Source organism: Pan paniscus, chromosome 8 (assembly GCF_029289425.2).
Source record: "Pan paniscus chromosome 8, NHGRI_mPanPan1-v2.0_pri, whole genome shotgun sequence".
NCBI classification, from domain to species: Eukaryota; Metazoa; Chordata; class Mammalia; order Primates; family Hominidae; genus Pan; species Pan paniscus.
The window spans coordinates 128,278,776-128,286,338 of NC_073257.2; the positions used below are offsets into that span (position 1 = coordinate 128,278,776).

At 36.2% G+C, this 7,563-nt stretch overlaps 1 pseudogene; it reads left to right on the forward strand.

Annotated features, from left to right (window-relative positions):
* Nucleotides 1-6,649: 6,649 nt before the first annotated feature.
* On the forward strand, nt 6,650-7,259 carry LOC112441018 (small nuclear ribonucleoprotein G-like; annotated as a pseudogene).
* The last annotated feature ends 304 nt before the right edge of the window (nt 7,260-7,563 follow it).

The window sequence follows — 7,563 nt, forward strand, 5'->3', positions numbered from 1 at the left end:
AGAAATCTATCAAAAAATGAAGCTGGGCACCATGGCTCAGGCCTGTAATCTCAGTACATTGGGATGTCAAGGTGGGAGGATTGCTTGAGCGCAGGAGTTCAAGACCAGCCTAGGCAATATGGCAAACCCCACCTCTACAAAGCGATTTAAAAATTAGCTGAGTGTGGTGGCATGCACCTGTAGTCCCAGCTACTGAGGAGACTGAGGTGGGAGGATGGCTTGAACCTAGGAGGTTGAGGATTCAGTGAGCCATGATTGCACCACTGCACTCCAGCCTGGGTGATGGAACAAGACCCTATCTCAAAAAAAAAAAAAAAAAAAAGCATTTTCTTTTCTTTTCCCTAAACAACCTCATAGGTACAGGCAGATGAGCATGCCCAGACTATCAACCATCTCCTTCATCCACAGGACAGGATTAATAACAATGACTGAAGGCATTGGATGCCGACTAGGGGCTGTACACTGTCAGATATTTTACAAACATTCATCTAATTCTAATACAACAAAAGACATCCAACACCACACAAGGAAAACTGAGAAAATGTACTTGCGACAAGTGATAAATGAAAGGTTAACACTAATAATATAAACAGAACTTTAAAAACTTAATAAAAACGGGAAATAATAGAAAAAAATGGACAAGGGATATCAATAATTAATAGAAAAAGGTAAAAAGGCTAATATTCATATGAAGAGATGTTCAAACTCATTTATAATTTAAAAATGCAAATAAAAACAAGATACAATCTTTTCTATAAATTGGCAAAAATTAAACGGAAGGATTATGCCAGCATTGGAGACATTAGGGCAAGAGGGCACACTCTTATGTTGCAATATTTTGAGAGACTCTTTCAACATTTTAAATCCTTAACTTATAACCTAATAGGTACTACTACGTGCCAGCATAGGTTGTATGAATGTTTGTGAACAAGAATGTACTATTATTTGTAGTTTTTTAAAAATTGGAAATGGCCTAAATATGGAACCAGGAGCATATAATGCAACTATTAAAAATTAAGGGCGGGCGCAGTGGCTCATGCCTATAGTCCCACTTACTTGAGAGACTGAAGTGGAAGAATTGTTTGAGCCCAGGAGTTCAAGACTTCAGTGAGCTATGATCACACCACTGCACTTCATTGTGGGTGACAGAGTGAGATCCTGTCTTAAAAACAAAACAAAACATTGAGAAGTATCTATTACCAATTTTGGGAGATGTCTGTGATATATTGTTATGTGAAAAAGCAATTTAGAAAATATATTAACATTTTAAATAACACTTTTTAAAACCTCTAATTTGATACAGAAAATTAGCAGGGCGTGGTGGTGGGCGCCTGGAGTCCCAGCTGCTTGGGAGGCTGAGGCAGAAGAATGGCGTGAATCCGGCAGGCGGAGCTTGCAGTGAGCCGAGATCGCGCCACTGCACTCCAGCCTGGGCGACCGAGCGAGACTCCCTCTCAAAAAAAAAAAAAAAAAACAAAAAAAAAACCTGTAATTTGAAAGTTGTATATGTGTGTATATATATATTATATATAGACGGCCAGATAATGATATATCATATTAGTTTTCTATTGCTATTACAACAAATTACCACAAACTTAATAGCTTAGAGCAACACACATATATTATCTTACAGTTCTACAGGCGGAAGTAAGAAATAGTCCTCACTGGGTTAAAATCCATGTGCCGGCAAGTCTGTGCTCCTCCTGGAGGCTCCAAGGGAGAATCCATTTCCTGGCCTTTCCCAGCTTCTAGAGGCTGCGTGCAGGTCTTGGCTAGTGTCCCATTTCTCCATGTGCAAAGCCTGCAATGTTACGCTGAGTCCTCATGCTCCATCTTTTTGGTTCTGCCTCTTTTGCCTCCCTCTTCTATTTTCAAGGACCCTTGCGATTACACTGAGCCTACATGGAAACCCAGGATAATCTTGTTATCTCAAGATTAACTGATTAGCAAATTGAATTCCATCTGCAACCTGAGTTCCCCTTGGCCATGTAAGAACATATTGACTGGTTCTGGGGATTAGGATGTAGATACCTTTTGGTGGCGAGAGCATTGCTCTTCCTATCGCACATATGCACATATCTATATTCGTATAAGTATCCAAAAAAGTCTGGATGTATATATATTGAACAGTGATTTCCTCTGAGAGGCTGTATTTGAATGTACCTTGAGAAATTAAATACCATATATGTGTTAAGTATTAATAATTATTCAATATGGATGTAATGTAATATTGTAAATTAAACTTGTCACTTAGTGGCAGTATATCCACCAAAGAATAATATCAGAGGAATTAAAAACAAATGTGTCTGTTCTGATTTATGACACTAAAGAAAGAAATAGATAAATCTACAATCATAGTTGAAGGTTTTAACATCTTCTCTCAGTGATTGACAGAACAAGGAGACAGAAATCAGTGAGGAAATAGATTATTTGATCAACAATTTTAACCAAATTCATCTGGTTAAAAATGTGTAGAACTATGCACCCGACTACATCAGAGCACACATTAATTTCAAACGCAGAGAGATTATTCACCAGTATAGAACATTTGATGGGACATAAAGCAAATTGCAATAAGTATCAAAGAATTGTAATCATACAGATTGTGTTCTCTAACCACAGTGGTATTGACTTAGAATCAAGTAACAACAAAATATCGAGAGAATCCCCCAAATACTTAAACAATACACTTTTAAATAACCCGTGGGTCAAAGAGGAAATCACAAGGGAAATTAGAAAATAATTTTAACTTACTGGCAATGAAAGCACAGCATGTTAAAATTTGTGGGCTTCAGTAAGAGCAGTGCTTAAAGGAAAACTTAGAGCTTTAAGTGCTTATATTAGGAAAGAAGAAGGGTACACCTATTACGTACCTACAAATTGTTTTTTAATTTTAAAAATTAAAATAATTATATGATAAAAATGATCATACATGCAAAGCACCCTATGTAATTCTTGACATATATTTATTATTTAAATAAAACTTCCCTGTTTTGGAAAAAAAGAAAAGAAGAAAGGAATAAAATCAATTCTAAGTTACCAATTTAAGAAACTCAAGAAAGGAGCAAATTAATCTCAAAAGCAGAAGAAAGGAAATAATAAAAATAGTAGAAATTAATGAAATAAAAAATAGACTAATAGAAAAAAATCAACAAAATCAAAAGTTTATTTTTGAAAAGATTAACTACATTGATACATCCCCAGCAAGTCTGATTTTAAAAAGAGAAAGGAAACACAATTCACCAACATCTGGAATGAAAAAAATGGACACCGCTATAAATTCTACAGGTATTCAAAGGATAGTAAGTTAATATTATGAACATTTTTATGCCCATCAATTTGGCAACATAAAATGAACAAATTTCTTGAAGAACATAAATGACCAAAACTGATATAATAAGTAATAGAACATCTAAATAACCACATATCTATTAAGGAAATTGAATTTTTAATCAGGAACTTACCTACAAAGCAAACTACAGTTCCAGATAGCTTCATTACTGAATTCTACCAAATATTGAAGGAAGAAATAAAACCAATGCTACACAAACTCCTTCATAAAATAGAATAGGAGGGAGCAGGGCTCAGCTTATTTTATGAGGCTAGAATAGCCTTGATACCTAATGAAGATATCACAAGAAAAGCTGATCATAGACCAATATCCTTTATAAATGTAACAGAAATTGTCACAACCCCGCAATATACACAAAGGATAATACATCATGACAAAGTGGGGTTTATCCCACAAATGCAAGGTTGATTTAACACTTAAAATCAAACCAAATTCACCACTTAGTAGAATAAAGCAGAAAACTCATATTAGATGCAGAAAAATCACTTGACAATGTTCAATACTCCATCTTGCTAAAAACCTCTCAAAACCTCTCCAAACAAACTTAGAGAATTCACGAGACAATTCTGAAGGCTGCTCTGCCTGTACCTACGCTTCACTCATTTTTAACAAGTTGGTCTTTGAAAAGAACCCTGAAGTTGAACCAGGATTGTTTTCTGCCACAAATATGGAGGAATTCCACTTTGAAATACGCAGTGCAGTCAGTGTGCAGATGGGCAACAGAAAAATGTTGTGGCCAACTGAAAAATGTTCTCCCCAAGGAACTCAATACCAGAACCATTAAGAGTACTTCTCAGCCTTTGCTTTCTACTGGAATTACTTGGGGAGCTTCAATGCTTTGGCAGCAGTTTTTGTTTTTGTTTTTTGTTTGTTTTGTTTTGTTTTCCAGCATTATTTCTCTTTCTCTTTTAAAAAATACTTTAAATTGAGGTATATATAACATCCAGTACAATGTACAAATCTTAAGTGTCCATTTCAACGAATTTATTATTGTTATGAACTATAGACAACATGAAATTTAGCCTTTTAAACCATTTTAACTATATTATTCAGTGACATTAAATACTTTCACATTGTTGTACAACCATCACCACTACATCTCCAGAACTTCATCTTCTCAAACTGAAACTGTATACCCATTAAACAGTAACTCCTCATTCTCCACTGCCAGCCCATATCAGACACCATTCTACTGCGTCTCTATAAATTTGACTATTCTAGGTACATCTAAGTGGAATTATACAATATTTGATCTTTTGTGTCTGGCTTATTTAACTTAGCAAAATGTCTCAAGGTTCATCCATGTTGTTTCATGTGTAGGAATTTTCTTTCTTTTTAAGGCTGAATAATATTCCACGGAATGTATATACCACATTTTTTAATCCATTCATCTGTCAATGGACACTTGAGTTGCCTCCCCCTTTTCACTACTATGAATAACGCTACTCTGAACATGGGGTGTACAGTATTTGTTTGACTCCCTGCTTCCAATTATTTTGCGTATATACCCAGAAGTGAATTACTGGATCACATAGTAATTCTATGTTTAATTTTTTGAGGAACTACCATACTCTTTCCCACAGTATGGTAGTTCCTCAAAAGCAGCTGTATACCATTTTATATTCCCACCAACAATGCACAAAAGTTCCAATTTCTCCACATCCTTGCCAACATTTGTTATCTTCTGTTTTTTTGTTTTGTTTTCTTTTGTTTTTTTGTTTGTTTTTAAATAATGGCCATCCTAACGGGTGTGATCAATAGTTTTGGCAAATATCTATATTTGTGAAAGCTACCATCACCCAGAACAAAATATAGAGCATTCCATCACTGCAAAAAGCTTCCCCGGCTGGGCACGGTGGCTCACATCTGTAATCCCGGCACTTTGGGAGGCTGAGGCAGGTGGATCACCTGAAGTCAGGAGTTCGAGAGCAGCCTGACCAAAAAGGTGAAACCCCATCTCTACTAAAAATTCAAAAATTAGTTGGGTGTGGTGGTAGGTGCCTGTAGTCCCAGCTACTTGGGAGGGTGAGACAGGAGAATTGTTTGAACCCAGGAGGCAGAGGATGCAGTGAGCCAAGATCGCGCCACTGCACTCCAGCCTGGGAGATGGAGCGAGACTCCGTCTCAAAAAAAAAAAAAAAAAAAAGAAAAGCTTCCCCATGTTCTTTCCCAGTCAATTATTCACTCCCCTACCCTTGCTCAACAATTACTCTCTGATTTCTATCACCAAAGATTATTTTCCTGTTCTCGAACTTCATATAAATGAAACCATACATACAAGTATGAACTGTTTTGACTTCTTTCATTAAATGTAATAGTTTTGAAATTCATCCATGTTGTGTGGCTGTTACCACTCTTTTTTACTATTGAGTGGTAAGCTATTATAGAATATACTGTGATGGATTTATTCATTCTGCTGAGGATAGACACGTGTTGTTTCAAGTTTGGGGCCACTATTCATAAGGCTGCTATGAACATTCTTATAAAAGCCTTTTTGTGACCATGTTTTCATTTACCTTGGGTAAATACCTAGGAATTGAATTGCTGAGTTATTGCTGATATGTGTATGCTTATTTTATAAGAAAGTGCCAAATAATTCTCCAAAGTAGTTGTACTATTTTATAATCCTACCAATAATGCATGAAAGTTCCAGTTACTCCACATTCTTATCAGCATGGTCAATCTTTTAATTTTTTCCCCACCATTCTATCGAGTATGAAATAGTATCTTATTGTGTTTTTGATTTGCATTTTCTTGATGACTTTGTCATCTTGGGGCTTTGTCTACCTTTTCCTGTACTTACTGGCCAATGATATCACTTCCTTTACCAAGGGTTTAAGAATTTTGCCCATTTAAAAAACTCAGACTTATTTTTAAATGTATAGGACTTCTTTTTATACTCTGAATATACCTATGCCATTTATAGGAGCTACGAATATTTTCCCAGTCTGTAGCTTGTCTTTTCAGTTTCTAAATAACATCTTTTGATGAATAGAAATGTTTAATTTTAATGAAAGCCATTTTATCCATTTTTTTTTTAATGGTTAGTACCTTTTGTGCTCTGTTCAAAAACTCTGTCTACTCCAAAATTGTTAAGATGTTCTCTTATGTTTTCTTTCTAAAAGCTTTCAGGTTCTGGCTTTACATTTAGGTCTCAGTTAGTCCATTTTTTTGTTGCTCTAAAGAAATACCTGACGCTGGGTAATTTATCAAGAGAAGTGGTTTATTTTGGTTCATGTTTCTGCAGGCTGTATTGGAAGCTTACAATCACAGTGGACAGTGAAGGCAGAGCTGGTATGTCACACGGTGAAAGAAGTGAGAGAGAGAGACGGGGTAAGTGCCAGGCACTTTAAATAAACAGATCTCATGTGAACTCAGAGCGAGAGCTTACTCATTACCATGGAGATGGCACCAAGCCGTTCATGAGGGATCTGTCTCCGTGACCCCAACACCTCCCACCAGGCCCCACCTCCAACACTGGAAATCACATTTCAACACGAGATTTGGAAGGACGAACATCCAAACTATATCAAGGTCTATAATCTATCTCAAGTTAATTCTTGTGTATGTAGTGAGAAAGGGGTTTATTATTTTTTTCATGTGAATATTCAATTTTTTTGAGCAATTTGTTTTTTAGAAAGACTTCCCTGTTCTCCGTTAGATTGCTTTGGTCAAAAATCAGTCAGCAAAGCTCACTCTCCCAAGTTGAAACAACTTATGGACAAGAAGTTATTGAAATTAAATGGTGGCAGACATGTCAAAGGAATATTGCAGGGATTTGATCACTTTACGAATCTTGTGATAGATGAATGTGTGGAGATGGCAACTAGTGATCAACAGAACAAAATTGGAAAGGTAGTAATATGGAAATAGTATCATCATGTTAGAAGCCTTGTGACGAGTATAAACAATGGCTGTTCAGCAGGGAAATCCATGCCCCCTCTCCAAGGGGCCTGTTTTATTTTTATGTAAAAATTGGGTCATTTATGTTTTCATATTAAACTTTTGGTTAAATATACTTTTATGATAGTAAAACAAATCAATTAGTCATATATATTTCCTGCCTCTTTCTTCTGTTCCAGTGATTTATATGTCTGTCTTTTTTTTTTTAGACGGAGTCTCACTCTTGTCGCCCAGGCTGGAGTGCAGTGGCACGATCTTGGCTCACTGCAACCTCCGTCTCCCGGGTTCAAGCAATTCTCCTGCCTCAG